The following is a 16087-nucleotide window of genomic DNA, read 5'->3' as shown; positions in this document are numbered from 1 at the left end:
AACTCAGGTTCCGCTACAAATAGGAAAATAAAGATCACCCCCTCATTAAGAACTTATTTTAGGGTGTTACCTGGAACCCCGAAAATGTCAAGTGCGCAAGAGACTGCGGGAGGACTGCCCGTGTTAGGAAGGGAGGAAATATCTACCTCAACAGTTAATGGGAACTTGATGCAAAAAAATATTCCTGGGACCCGCTATGGGGAAGACGGATTTACTGGAGGAGGACAAGGGGTCAGTCAAGCTGACATACAGGCTGGAGGGGCACTCGATCCCTTGAATGGAGGTGGGGATGTAAATCTACCCAGCGACTCTGTTACAGATATGTTGAAGGCCCTTGCCATGGAATTGAAGGACGGTTTTAAAACATCTAAATCTAATCAGGAGGAGATCAGGAATTTGTGTGAAGATCTTGGAAAAAAATGGACGATTTGGCAGGTCGGACAGCTGCTTTAGAGGAAGAGGTTGGCGATTTGAGGGCTGTTGTGGAGGAGAACACAGAGCAGATAAGAGGTTTGAAATCAGGAGAGGCAGGGATGCTGGCTAAGCTGGAATCCTTGGAAAACAATCAAAGGAGAAATAATTTGAGGTTTCTCAGAGTCCCCGAGGGATTGGAGGGAGATGATTTGAAGGGATTTGTGATAAAATTAATAACTCAGGAAATAAAATTTGACGATGCTGGAGTTGATATTACAAAAGATATTCAGAGGGTACATAGGGTCCCTGCAAAGATGCCCCCCAACATGGACAGGCCAAGGAAAATCTTGGTCTACTTTCTTACATATGGGCTTAAAGAAAGTATTTTGGAGATGGCATTGAAGAAGAAGGCACTCTCTGTGAATGGTGCTCCATTTGAGGTTAGGTCTGACCTTGCTTCTATCACCCTTAATAAGCAGTGGGAGCTGGGGAAAAGAATCAATATATTGAGAAGACTCTGGGCAACGGCCCAATTGAGGTTCCCGGCATCCTTAAGAGTTATGGCAAATAATAAGATGTATAATTTCAATGATTGTAATGATGTTGATGACTTGATCAAGAAATTAGAGCAAGATTCTGGTGTAGTATAGGCCTCCTCCTCTAAACATTGGTTGGCTGGTTATGGTGATATGAGGCTCTGAGCCTTGCATGATGACCCTTCATAGGCAGTAACGCCAGTCTATGAAGAAAGGGAGGGTTCTTCTGGGGTTGGGGGGGGATAGAGGTGGGTTGGGGGGGATCGGGGGTGATGGGGAGCACTGGGTGGAGTGTAGTATAGGGAAAAGGAAAAAAAAGGTCCTGGGTGTTGTGATGGATAGAGAGGGAGTTGGAGAAATACAAGATCTTATAGGGGCGGCGGGTCCCTGGAGGGAGGATGTCGAGGACTGATGTGAAGTTCCTGTCCTGGAACGTTAAGCCTCTGGGTGAGGAGCAGACAAAAGAGGATGGTACAATATTTGAAGGATACTCAATTTGATGTGCTGATCTTGCAGGAAACTCACCTTCTAAGGAAGAGTGTGTGGAGGTTTTTCAACCATGTAGATGGGTTCAGCAAGTAGCTAGTTCTAATTATGCAGGGGGTAGTAAGGGGGTAGCCAACTTAATAAAAAAAAACATGCTAACATTTCTTTTGTTGAGGGTCTGGTGGACAAGTCTGGGAGATGGGTGGTGGGGAGATTAACGGTGTGTGATTTTGCTTTTACTCTAGTGGGGTATTATGGTCCTAATCGGGATGATATAGCTCCATTGAGAGAACTCTCATTTTTTTTGCTTCAATATGGGGACCCTATTATATAGGTGGGGGACTTCAATGTAGTGCTGAATTATGAACTGGATAGGTCTTCACGGAGTAGGTCAAGAATTAACGAGAAAATGCATGCTCAGGTTCGATTAATGATGTCACAATTTGGCTTATATGATATTTGGAGAGAAAAGAACGGGCGGGCAAGAGGCTATACTTATAACAACAAAAAATATAGACATCAATCTAGGATTGATTATTTTTTAATTGATGAAAGTTTAAAAGAGGCTGTGGAAGAGGTTTTACACATTGGGGCTCATCTTTCGGATCATTCGGCAGTGACCATGAAGCTCAATTGGTTTGGGGATAAAAGAGACAGAAGGTGGACTCTGGATAGAACGTTATTATTGGAAGATGAGGTTGTAGCAGAACTACGGAGAGGGACTGAAGAATGTTTCTAGCTTAATAAAGGGTCAGCCTCGCTTGCGGTAGTTTGGGATGCGTTCAAAGCTTTTTTGAGGGGGAAGTTGATAAGTGCAGCTGCATTTAGAACGAAAAAGTACTATGAAGAGATAAGCAGGTTATAAATTAGATTCAGCAGGTTGAGCAGAGATTGGCTTCTAGTGATTTGGAGGAGGAAGAAGTTAACCAGCTACATAAACAAGATCAAGAGGCTCGTTTGGATTTAGCAGCAGTTATAGATAATCGAATCAGAATGAGATGTGAGGCCAACATGGTGTCTCATTTTGAATACGGTGAAAACAGCGGCAAACTGTTGGCCTGGAAGATTAAAACTGGTATAGTTAGGAACCGGGTGAGAGATTCAGGATGGTATTTCGGCGGAGGTTAGGAAGAGTAAGAAAGAGGTGGAAGATACCTTTTTAAACTTTTTTAAGGAATTATACACTGAGGATCTAGGCATTTCAACAGACTCAGTGAAGGGATGGTTAGAGGGACTGGATTTGGCATCTCTAAGTGAGGAGGAGAATGAGGCGATAAATGAGCCAATTGATATGGTAGAGCTTGAGCATGCAATAAACTTGGGTAAATCAGGTAAGGCGGCAGGGCCTGATGGCTTGCCCTTCGAAGTTTATAGAGCCTTGGGTAGTAGTATTATGGTTTTTTTGAGAGAGCTTTTCAATAATATTTTTGTGACCGATGGGAGACCCCCCCCCCTTCTTGGAGGGAAGCTATTATTACACTAATTTTAAAACCAGGAAAGGACCCCAGGTGTTGTGAATCTTATCGTCCAATGTCCCTCCTAAACTGTGACTATAAGATCTTTGCAAAAATCTTAGCAGATAGATTAGGGGGTGTTTTGGGGAAGCTGACACATATGGATCAGAAAGGGTTTTTGAAAGAACGACATATGCAGGATTTGACACATGGGTTGGTAGCCTCGGTCGATCTGGCCACCACATGTCATTCCCCTCTAGCAGTTGTGATGGTTGATGCAACTAAAGCTTTTGATAGAGTTAACTGGGAATATTTAAAGACTGTATGTGAAGGTTTTAATCTTCGGGGCACTTTATTAGGACATTACAAAAAAATGTTTTTGATCCCTGTGCAAGAATTTTGGTTAATGGTGATCTCCCTTCCTCGTTTAAGATAGGAAGGGGTACGCAGCAGGGGTGCCCGTTATCCCCGTTATTGTTTGACTTGTATATCGAGCCATTTGCTACTAGAATTAGGAGTGATCAGCGAATTCTCCCCTTTGTGAGTGGGAATTTTTCAATGAAAGGGTCTTTGTATGCAGATGACCTGATGATTTATACTTCTAATCTAACTCAGACTAATTTGGTATTGGAAGACCTGATGAGAGATTTATGGAGTATTTCGGGGTATGCAGTTAATAATTGAAAGACGGAGGTGATGCCTTGGAATATGGATGTGGGTAGTCCTGTAATCAAGAAGGAGGGGGTTAAATATTTAGGGATTACCATTACACAGGATATAAATAAACTTGCAGAAACAAATTTTAGGAAGGTATTGAGGGAGGTGGATATTCTATTGAAAAGATGGTTAAATTTACCTTTAACTGTTATCGGTCGGATTAATTTAATTAAGATGGTGATTGTCCCCAAGTTTACGTTTATTTTCAATTCGATACCATTAATGTTTAGCAAAGATTCTTTAAGGAAACTTCAAGGAAAAATTAGCAGTTTTATTTGGGCATCCAAAGGTGTACGTATTTCTTGGAAAAAACTGAGGAGGAAAGAAAAAGGAGGATTGGCTGTGCCTGATATGCAATACTATGCATGGGCCTTCTTCCTGAAGAACGTGAGGGAGACCTTTAATCACCCACGTCGGTCTGAGCTGGGGCAGGCTCTGATCACAATGACAGAGAATAATGAGTTACAGACAAGCTTTATGTATAAGTTTGGTAACCCTAAGTACTTCAAGAAAATCAGATTCAAGGTGTTACAAGATTCAGTGAGGATGTGGCATGCGATCAGGAGAGCCACAAAACTGTTGTATTATAGTAATAAGGCCACTATTTGGGACTCCCTGTAGTGTGGTTAATTTTACGTATCCTTTGCGCGTTAGCTTCAGGCTTTAGGCCTTTGTGCACTTTGCCCTGGATGTGTTTTATTCTTGGTTTGCAGCTTAGAGCCTTTGTGCACTTTGCTCTAAATGCTTTTTATTAGGCTTCGTACTGTTATTTTTCAAATAGCCAGTTCTACGGTTTTGTTTTTTATTCATATCACACTGTTTAGCCTACTTCAGCACTGGAGTTCTCCATAACACATTTCTGTTCACTCTGTGCTTCAGTCAAGGATACAGTCTGGTACATTGCCGATAGACGTGGTAGGAATTTAGACTTGGCATTCCTGCGTAGGGACATTTTGTGATCACGCTGACATGTTAGTTATAAAATCACTTCCTTGTCCCAATACACGCAAGAGGGAGATTCCGACCAGAGAACCACAACTAGACGCTGACTGCCTCGTTGCAGATGCTGAACCAAGATCACAGGCCTTTGCTCAGGTATGAGGGCTGATGTCTCCCCAGTGAAACAGACAGGCAAGCTAGAAGCTTAACATGCTGTGCTCTAAATAGAACAAGCAGAGGGAGAGTAGAAACTGTTAGGCACTATGCTAGCTTTGTTCTTATGTTTTACTCTCCTGATGACTATTTCAATCCTACTGTGTTGTATTGTTCTGGTTATTGCGGCTCCCTCCTTATTATCTAAAATACAGTCGTTTTATTAAAACATTACATAAAACTTATACTGTCTTTGTCATTTGTATATGAGATCATATTGTAAATGAGAGAGTTGGTTTGGATCTGAGTGACCACGACTTCCCTGAGAAGTTCCAAAGATGTCATGCGCTCGGCTGCCCAATCATCTCTTCCCTTTGGGAGAAATGAGGCACTGCTAGTTAGCCGGAGCAAGAACCGGATTTAGGGTGACAGAGTTCTTTACACGTGGGTCAGACTCAGTCTCCCACACCGTTATCGATCCTGCTGCCTAGAAATCCAGTAGTCTCATTTAGGATAATGAGAGCCCACGCGACATGGCGCCGCCAACGATTGGTCTGGCTCTAATATTTAGGTCCGGCTGACTCTCTCGGTCTCATATATGTTTTGACTCCTCGGTTCCGTAAGCGGAGACGTCCGTGGGGCTGAGGGTTTCTGCCACCACGGTATAGGTACATCCTGTTACTTAGTGGTTGGTTGTTCAAGCTTGAACTTTGAAAGGAAAACCCCGATATTGGTGTGCCTTCTCTGACCTGGTGCTGTTTTTACAAATGGCGAATCCTAATGTAGTGAATACAGCAGTTAATATGCGACACCCGCTCACAGGACATCTGATAGCACATGGCCTGACGGTCCAGGGGGGTCTGGTCACTTTTGTGGTGGACGCCCATGCAGCCTATAGAACAGAACTTTTTTATTCTTGGGTCGTATTTCCAGCAGTTGATGGGGGTACAAACACTTTTCACGAATACACTGTTGCAAATGTCCCTGGACAATACAGGGATTATGCATACTTAGAGATTCATTTATCTTATCAAGAACACCATAATTGGCTTGATGGCGCCCTCCCACACACAGTAGCACAAGTTAGGTTAGGTCCACTAAGTAATGATGGTCCTACTTGGCCTTTATTGGCTACATATACACCTCATCCTGCGGCTGCTCAATTGACAGTGGTTGAAGTTCGTCGTTTATATACAGACTTAACGGCTACATATAGACGATTAGTTCAGTTTGTCATGCAGACACTAAATACAAACGCAGCGCGTGCTGCTCCGGCGCACCCACAGGCGGTGGTTCCGGGTATCAATCCGGCCACTGTACACTCAGTTATGGGTAAGGTACCGGCTAAACGTGAGGAAACTCCATTTTGGCTGGAACAAAAAATTAATACGCTGGAAGCAGTATTTCCCCATACGGAACCTCAGGATAAACATAGAATATTGACGATGTGTTTGCCGTATGGGATGGTTCCTCCGGTGGACCTTTGTAATACTTGGGGCACGGTGTTTGCCGCGCTGTACACTACAGCACACGGTACACCAACATTAGCTAATTTACTGTAAGTGCTTAAACAAATTCAAGATGAATATGGGGCGGCCCCCGCCTTAGATTTAGGCATGCAGTTGATGGGCAATTTTGCCGCAGTTTCTTCTATTGTTTTGAGTAATCTCTAGGGAGAGGCAGTAGCACTAGCAGTGCGAATGCGTCTTCGGGACGTTCCGCAGATTAATCAGGAGCGGGAACTTCCGAGAATAATAGCAGAGACATATTCCAGTATTGGTCGCGATAGCCTAGGGGCTAGACCGCAAAACCCCCAATTACAGGGTAAAAATAATAAAGACAATGCTAAACAACAGCAACCTGAGGGTAATAAAAAGCGCTGGGAAAGGAAACAGCAAACACCTAAGAAAGATGGGGGACAGTCTCCGCAACCGGAGACCCCGCAGAATAGGTATAATCTCAGGAATGGGGATAATTTGAAGACGCCTGAAAGATAGCAATATACTGATACACGGCAATCTCGTTCCTTTCAGGACTCCTCAGAGAAGAGAAGTGAGAGAGGTGGGCGGTCAGAGCGGAGAACGGAGTACGTGAAACCAAGACAGGATTCACAACGCTCAACTGAGGTTTCTATTAAACAAGAAGAGAAACCGCTGCAACAAAAACAGCAATTTAAAAAGAAGAAAGTGGCAGCAGTCTCAGTTAGACATGCCGCTCAAGAAGAGAGTTCTCTTGACGAACAGGACGTGGGCGTTGGCACTGTTAGACAGCGCGGCAGATGTCACAATAGTTCGCCGGAGTCTTCTAGAGCATCTGGAGGTGAAAGCAACTGATGACTTCATACAAGTCGAAACGGCAGATATGAGAGTCTCTGATCCTGATAGAGTATATAAAGTGACTCTGCGATTAGAAGGGGACATTGACCGCATTGTACACGCCATCTTTTGGGACCATGTGGTAAAATCATATGATGTTCTGCTGGCCGAACAGGATTGGCCACCTGACTTTGTTCGCGACTGTCCGGTTGGGGAGGAGGTTATTACACCTTCCTTCTCACCACTTGTTCCGAGAGAACTAGCGGAGTCCTATAGTACAACATGGGCTCTAGCACAGGCCCCCGCCCTATATAGAAATAACGTGGGGTGGGATAGACAATCACCTTATCATGTAATTCCAATAAAGGGCGAACCTCAGCCACAGCCGCAGTATCCTATTAAATTTGAAGCAAGGGCATCGGTTAGGACTATTCTTACACAATTGGAGTACCAGGGTGTAATTGAGCCCCATCTCTCGCTGATGAATAATCCCTTATTTCCGGTTGCTAAGCCGGACCATTCCTATAGGATAGTGGTGGATTACAGACATTTAAGTAGTCATACGCGCACATATGCAATACAGAATTCACATAGCGCAGCGCTTATGAATAATATAGTGCGTAAAAAATACAAAACGACGTTAGATATCTTGAATGTTTTTTTCTGCCAGAATATAGCACCCGAAAGTCGGGACTAAACCAGTTTCAGTGCGTTTGGCTCTCATAAAAAGTTTTGTTGTTTGCCTCAGGGGTATAAGAATAGCCTAGGCCTATTTTCGGCTCGTGTAACAGAAATACTGCACGAGTTGGACCCTGAAGCGTTATCATATGTTGATGACATATATCTGACAGACAATGAGATTCTGCAACATCTTAGGCGTTTATCGCGCATTGTTGTGGGGTTTGCGGAAATTGGCTATAAATTTAATTTTAAGAAATCGAAGATTGCCTTCCTCAGCGTCATTTTCCTGGGATATGAGTTGTCGAGTGAGGGCAAGAGCTTAGCGCCACATTTTTTTGAAAAATGTGCTTTATTGCAGCCTCCTAATACGGTTCGGAAGCTCCAGTCGTTGTTGGGGTTTCTGAATTTGGGCAGAACTTACATTCCTGAATATGCTACGCGTATAAAACCCTTATACGAGTTGATTCGTCTGAATTTTTCGAGTAGATTTTGGACGATTGAGCATACACACATACTACGAGATTTGCAAACTGATCTCTTGGCAGTTAAACACTTACATATACGGGACAATAAGACACATTTGGTCATCAGGGTGATACCTGGGGCTGTTGGGTTTACGTATGTCACCTTTAATGAGGGTGAGACAGTCCCGATTGCATACAAGTTCCACTTGTATTCTGCTGCAGAACAACGATTTGCACAGACTGAGAAAATACTCACTGCAGTACAGATGGCTGTGATTAAAGAAAGACCTCTTGCCCAGGGCAAACGCATCATTGTTGTTTCCCCGATACCGGCCTTAGAGGCTGTTACAAAAGCGAGTGTTCCTAATTCAAAAGCTTTACACCCGCGATGGATTCAATGGGCTACGTCTTTGACAGCCACTGATGTAGATTACATATTCGACCCTAAACTGCAGACTCAAGAATTTCTTCAATATGAAATGGAGTACCCAGTTCCTGCTGGCACATTGCCTATTGACCAATATCAGGTGGTCATGTATACCGATGGCTCTGCGCAACCAGCGGTTGGGACTAAACAACAGTATTCTGCTGCATGTGCGGTGGTGAGCGGCACTATGGAGGGGGAAGTGTTCTGCCCCCAACATACTTATACTAAAACCTTGGGAGATTGCACGGCACAGCTGGCTGAGCTCAAAGCTCTATTGTTAGCGTTGGAGCACGCGGATCCGGCGATTTTAACCTTGCTGGCCTGTGACTCCTACTACTGTGTTCAGTCTTTCAATGAATATTTACACTATTGGAAGTTGAATGGGTTCAGAGATTCTAAGGGCAACACCATTAAACACAAATTGTTGTGGGGTAAGGTTGCGGATCTGAAAGAAACGCTTCCTAAGGTCCATGTTGTGCATACACTTGGACACCAGCGCGTTGGAATACACGTTGCTGGGAATACTTTGGCTGATGAAGCCGCGAAGTCGGCAGTGGCTGTCGCCACTGTGGCCGCAGTGACTCGTTCGAGTTCCAAACCAGACACAGAGATTTCGGCTGCCATAAAAGCTACAGCTGATGGCACGCCCTTTCCTAAAGGATTTCCTTCTAAATATAGTTACTGCTTGAATAGTGCGCTGAATGCAGTTGTTAATATTCCGGGCATTGGTGTACGTGAAATGCCCAATAAAATTGAGAGACCTCGATTAATTTCTGCAGCACATGAGGGGGCGGCATCTGCACATACTGGTGTGGCTGCCACGATTTCACTTTTACAGGCTTGTTACTGGTGGCCTGGTCTCTATAAAGAGACAAAGCAGTATGTCCTTTGTTGTGACGTTTGTCAACAAATTAAAGCTTCGTCGGCTAGACGCCCGTAGCAGACGCCCCTTCTGATTTCAAATAAACCTTTACAGTGTGTGTACTTGGATCATTGTGGTCCGCTGACACCAGATAGTGCATACAAATATATTTTGGTTGCTGTAGATTCGTGCTCCAGATTTGTGTGGGTCTGGCCACAGCGCTCGGCTGGCGCTCGAACTGTTATTAAAGATTTGCGCATCTTTGTCGATACGTTTGCAGTTGCGGCTTCTCATTCGGACCAGGGCCCTGCATTTGCCTCTAAGGCATTCAGGGACACCATGGCTTCGTTGGGGGTCCATCTCCAATTCTCGTCTCCATTTCATCCCAAGGGAAATTCTGTTGTGGAGCGTTTTAATCGTGATTTAAAGCAATCCTTAACGGCCAGAGTTATAGGTACGGGTCGTGGTTGGCTAGCCCACCTGTATGGAGTACAGAGAGCACTTAATAACTTGCCTAGAAGGTCACTGGGGGGTCGTACTTCATATGAGTGCCTGTTCGGAACACGGATGTATGTTCCTGATCTAGATGGTCCTGGTGTGGAGGCGGCAGATACGCCTTTTGACATAAATGATCGTGTCACTGTTTTACAGGATTTACAACAATTCCGTGAAGATAACTCTTCTGCAAGTGCTGCCTCCTCAGGAATTAAGGATGAGCCAGTAACTCCTACTGGTTGGATACCCTGGATTGGGGATCTAGTGCGTGAAAAGGTCGCAGTAAAGAAAGAATTTGGTCCTTCTTATCGAGCACCTGTCCCTGTGTTAGGGGTAAGCGTCACGAGAACTGTGATTTTACCGCCGCTGCAAGGGGCCAAAGGAAATCGCTTTGTTTCCATTGATAATGTCAAGTTACAACATGTGGCCGATTCTGCACAGCAGACCAAGAGGGACACCCAGTAGTTCCGGAATCCCTCTCACTACTGGGGAAGAAGTCCCGCTGCAGGTGATTTACACCGACGCTGTTTCCTCTCCGAGCTTGGGGAGGGTGGAAGATGATCTTGCAATTGTTTCACAGACGACGATTAATTTGGTATCTTTGGATCAAGTTGCTGTACGTTCTACTGATGTTTCTGAACATGTAGTTTATAGTGTGCCAAGGCGAGAGCCTCCATCTGCTTCTTTGTTCACAGTTGCACATTTTGCAAGAACTGCCTCTGGCTGCTTCAACGACACTGATGATGCAGTGTCCGGCTCCTCGTCCTCGATGTCTTCAGTCCGAGGTCCACGTAAGCTGCTGTGTTGGCTTTAACGCACATATTTTGTTTTTCCTTGGAACTATTTGTGGCTTTTTATGGCTATAATGACTCTTTTTTTGTGGTTGGGATTTGTGGTTACTTTTTTTCTAGTAATACATGGTCATTTTCTTCCTGAACGATCTGACATTGAGCACGTGGAGACTGTGTTAAAACCACATTTTTCGTCTCATATGGTTCGTAGAGACTTGTCAGATGTAAACATTTCTGCGATACCGATTCCGGATGGGATTGTGTGGGATAAAGTAATGTTTGATATATATGGTCCCGCTGAATTGCTTCAAATACCATATGTCCTCAAGTTATCAATGAATGATATTGTTATACCAGGCATTGTTTCTGATGATTGGGATGTGAAGACAGTAGATTCTATGCTGACAGACTTACAATATTACACTGTCTATGACGATGAAGATGCTTACCAATTTAGAGATAATCATGGTGACATGTTTTGCTATAACTATTATGGACACCACTTTATTCATAAAGCTAGTAGCCCTAAGTACATATTTAATTATGTGCAATGGGAACATTGCTCGACTCCTCCACAAAGGAATTCGAAAACGTATTATGATAAATTTGCATATTTTTCTGAGCATAATCAAAGAAATGCTAAGTCTTACTATTTTAAAGTTACTCCGTTTTCTAATAAGCAAATGTTATTAACTGATACTAAATTACTGTATTCAAATTTGTTTGTATCTAAACTTTCGGTCGAGGGGTATGAATACTGGTTTAAGACTGTTGACTAGAAAAGTGTTTGGGGTACGAAAATTTGGCAGATGCAAGGCAGGGACACATTATTTAGAGCATGTATTATCCCTGTGCAGATGATTTTCCTCAATGACACAGTACAACAGACTAGCTGGTTGGGCTTGGCAACAATTAGGGAGTTAAATTTGCCTGGTATACCTGTCCCTTCCAAATTAAACAACTGGCAGCACTATGTGAATGCTACTTTTAGTGAATTTACACATTGGGTCCAGAATGGTACGCTTAACACTTCATCGATACATCCGGGCGTGTGGTTATTATGGCCTGTAGACACTAATAAGTGTCATCAACGTTTTGTCACCTCTTCAGGGGGGTTCAGGACTAGTAGGGCAGACCCTTGTTACATTTCACCAGAACATGCTGATATTATAACTACATACAGCGTGGGGAAGCTTTGTCAGCAATGGTTGAAGTCATCCACGCTGGATGCAGTTAAGTCACATCTCACGTTGCTGTCTAATGATACTGATTTACAAGATTTTTTGTCAGGTCCCAAGGTACCACGGAGGAAAAGATTTTTATATGAAGTTTATAATGAGATTTGGAAGCTTTCACAACAGGAGGCTGCAGCCCGGTTGAGGCAGATTGATCAGGAAAACTTTGTCAGTTGTTGATAATGGCATGCATACCCTTTCTGACCGTGTTTACACGATTGACAGCATTGTTTCCTCTGCTATTGACATTATTAAATCAGACATGTCTTCTTTATATCATGGGCAGAGTCAGACGCGGTCCATCATGCAGCTGGGTTGGACACTTCAGACCTTGAAGGCAGGTCGCGTTCCGTGGCAGCACATTCGTGCCAGAGAGATCTTTGTCTCTTTTAATTTGACTCGTCAACAACAGCTGATGGCTAAAAAGGAAGCGACGTATGTCATGTTAAATATTGAAAAATTGGAGAAACTGCCTTTCACGGTTGCTGAGATTCCGTCAGCTGAGTGGTTGATTCATGGGGTTATTAATCTGCCTATCTCCACTCTGCAACTTACTTCTTGTTTGAAGCACATTCCGGTGGGTAGATATGAACTATTGGGACACAGTTACATACACGAGGTGTGGGAGCTTCCCTTTCAATACAGATGTATTAATGGTTTGAGGGAGGTTTTTCTTAGCGGTAGTGAATGCGAAACTTCTGTCAGCCATTCTATGGTTTGTAAACAGCTGTCCTTGCACGGAGCGTGTAACGCTTCGATTGCTAACTTAGCTTGTTATCTGAAGGGAGTTCCAGTCCCAGTTATTAAGAACACTTTCCAGGTGCTTTCTAACGGCAGTTACATTGTTCTTAACAGCGAACGCTGCTGTGGCATGCGTGCCGGAATAGTTTACGTTGTCGTTGTCAACAAGGCTGTTACGTGCTGCGGGAATGTGTTGTTTCCCCCCACTCAGATTAAGGAGGTAGCGGACATCTGGCCTCATATTGCTACTTCCAAGGTTAATTTCGACAAGTTGAGTCGACTAAAGGCTTTATTGTTTCAAAAGCATGTGGCCCTTACATCTGCTAGCGAGACCTACGCACTTCAGGTGGCAAGGTCATCGGCGGAAATACAGTCCCTTTTGAATACTAACTTTCCAAGTCACTGCGGTGAACTTGTGGGACGTATATTTAATGCATCCAGCACTGCTGGTATTGCACATTTTTTCAAAGCCGTTGGTGTTGGTTTTGCTCACACCTTCTCTTCCATATTCGGTTTGATACCTTCGGCAATACACTCTATTTTCGGAAGCATTTTGGGGGGTTTCCCGATTACTTTGGCTTTATTGGCTGGAGTCTTGCTGTTGTTACTATTTTTTCGCAATGGCTGTCCCGCCACGACAAGATCCTATATTGCTGCTCCCGTCAGCGCAGCTGTGTCGTGAATGCATGATGCAGCATTTTGGAGCAACACTCCTGGGCCATTTGGAGTGTGACTGGTCTCTGTCATTCCGACTGGTTTTGGATTGTGTGCAACCCGTGTTTCGGTGCCTTTGGTGCTCGTTTGAACATGCACTGGCTCTCTGTCTCTCACTGCAGCGCCCTCCAGTGGTCGATCCTGATCTGTTGATGTTCCCGATTAGGGCTCATTCCCAGACTTGTGAACTACGGTTGCGTTTGCTACGTGAGGCAGTTTATGAGATTCCCTTCCTGGAGGAAGATGGTTTTGTCTCATTCATAGGCCCTGCACGGGGTGCCGCCCTGAATTGTTTGGGGACTTTGGAACACACCTGCTCCATGGTACTTTGTGGCGTGGATCTTCCGATATTGACATATATCGAAGTGGAGGAGCTCCTACTTTCTATTGCTTCTGTTTAACAATTGGATTTTTTTTTTCTCTCCTGCAAAATTTACATTATATTGAATTTGGCTTTATCGTCACATGTTTCCTAAATTTATGACTTTGTTGTCTTCTGACCTTGTCGAAATATGTATATAATTTTAGGTATTGTTTATATCTGGGGCATATTTTTATTTATTATTGGAATCACTTGCTACCGACAAGGGGAGGGTGTGGTGTGGTTAGTTTTACGTATCCTTTGCGCATTAGCTTCAGGCTTTAGGCCTTTGTGCACTTTGCCCTGGATGTGTTTTATTCTTTGCTTGCAGCTTAGAGCCTTTGTGCACTTTGCTCTAAATGCTTTTTATTAGGCTTCGTACTGTTATTTTTCAAATAGCCAGTTCTACGGTTTTGTTTTTTATTCATATCACACTGTTTAGCCTACTTCAGCACTGGAGTTCTCCATAACACATTTCTGTTCACTCTGTGATTCAGTCAAGGATACAGTCTGGTACATTGACGTTAGACGTGGTAGGAATTTAGACTTGGCATTCCTGCGTAGGGACATTTTGTGATCACGCTGACATGTTAGTTATAAAATCACTTCCTTGTCCCAATACACGCAAGAGGGAGATTCCGACCAGGGAACCACAACTAGACGCTGACTGCCTCGTTGCAGATGCTGAACCAAGATCACAGGCCTTTGCTCAGGTATGAGGGCTGATGTCTCCCCAGTGATACAGACAGGCAAGCTAGAAGCTTAACATGCTGTGCTCTAAATAGAACAAGCAGAGGGAGAGTAGAAACTGTTAGGCACTATGATAGCTTTGTTCTTATGTTTTACTCTCCTGGTGACTATTTCAATCCTACTGTGTTGTATTGTTCTGGTTATTGCGGCTCACACCTTATTATCTAAAATACAGTTGTTTTATTAAAACATTATATAAAACTTATACTGTCTTTGTCATTTGTATATGAGATCATATTGTAAATGAGAGAGTTGGTTTGGATCTGAGTGACCACGACTTCCCTGAGAAGTTCCAAAGATGTCATGCGCTCAGCTGCCCAATCATCTCTTCCCTTTGGGAGAAATGAGGCACTGCTAGTTAGCCGAAGCAAGAACCGGATTTAGGGTGACAGAGTTCTTTACACGTGGGTCAGACTCAGTCTCCCACACCGTTATCGATCCTGCTGCCTAGAAATCCAGTAGTCTCATTTAGGATAATGAGAGCCCACGCGACATCCTCAGGGTCACCGGAGTGGACCAAGGATGCATTGGCAACCCCCTTAAAGGCTGCAGGTTTTTTATATTGGGGACAATGTTGCTATAATGGTGAGGTTATATCATTTGAAAACCTGAATGGGGAGGTAGAGGGTAACTTGTCTAAATTGAAGTACCTTCAGATTATCAGCTGGGCGAAGGATTTAAAAGTGGAGCTGGGAGCCACAAATGAGCTGGAAGATCAGTGGCACCTGGAAATCCCATTGAAGAAGGAGGTGGCCAGATGGTAGTGGCTAATTATGGATATCGTGGACGGTGATTTCACCTTACCAGAGGAGCTGTGGGAGAGTGCTTGCTGGAGTACCAGCACAAAGAGTTATGGCAAGTATCTACTGCACTTTTATATAATATTGTCAAGCCTGCTGCGTTAAGGAGGAATCATTTGTTTTCAATTCACAGAGTTTTCTGGATACCAGCAAAGCTTTCTAGAATGGATCAGGACAATATGGTCGGATGAATAAACTGTGGGACCCTGGCGGTAGACGACGTCCACATGTTCTTGGAGTGCCCCAAGCTCAGCAAATTTTGGGTAGAGGTTGGTGATGCTATTAGTGAAATACTTTCTATAATACTCAAGGAAAGCACCTCGCTTGTATTTTTTGGATGTTTGATAGGGCCTCAGCGGATAAGAAAGGGATGGCTCTAAGCCGTTGCTTTATATGATGCTTGTGGCATGGAGAGCGATTTGTAAAAAATGGATTGATGCCTCACCCCAACGCTTATGGATTGGAAAGATGCTTTGATGTATAATTTAAAGTTGGACACGAGTGAGACCTGTAAAAAAAATAGATTTTGGAATCAGTTGAAGCAGTGGTGGGGTTTGGGAGAGGAGGGGGGAGGATAAGGGAGCACATTTTGAATCGGTATGGTCCAATGATTAAACATGCCTTCAACGTACTACCACTGGCCGTTGTTGGTAAGTGGAGTGGGTATAGTGAGGCCATACTCCTGGGCAGGTAAAGGTCTTGCGGAGTTGGACAGCGATTGATCATAGCACACTCTGTATTATTGACCACCC

This window comes from Pleurodeles waltl, chromosome 9, assembly GCF_031143425.1.
Source record: "Pleurodeles waltl isolate 20211129_DDA chromosome 9, aPleWal1.hap1.20221129, whole genome shotgun sequence".
Lineage (NCBI taxonomy): Eukaryota > Metazoa > Chordata > Amphibia > Caudata > Salamandridae > Pleurodeles > Pleurodeles waltl.
Note: the sequence above shows the minus strand (reverse complement) of the source record.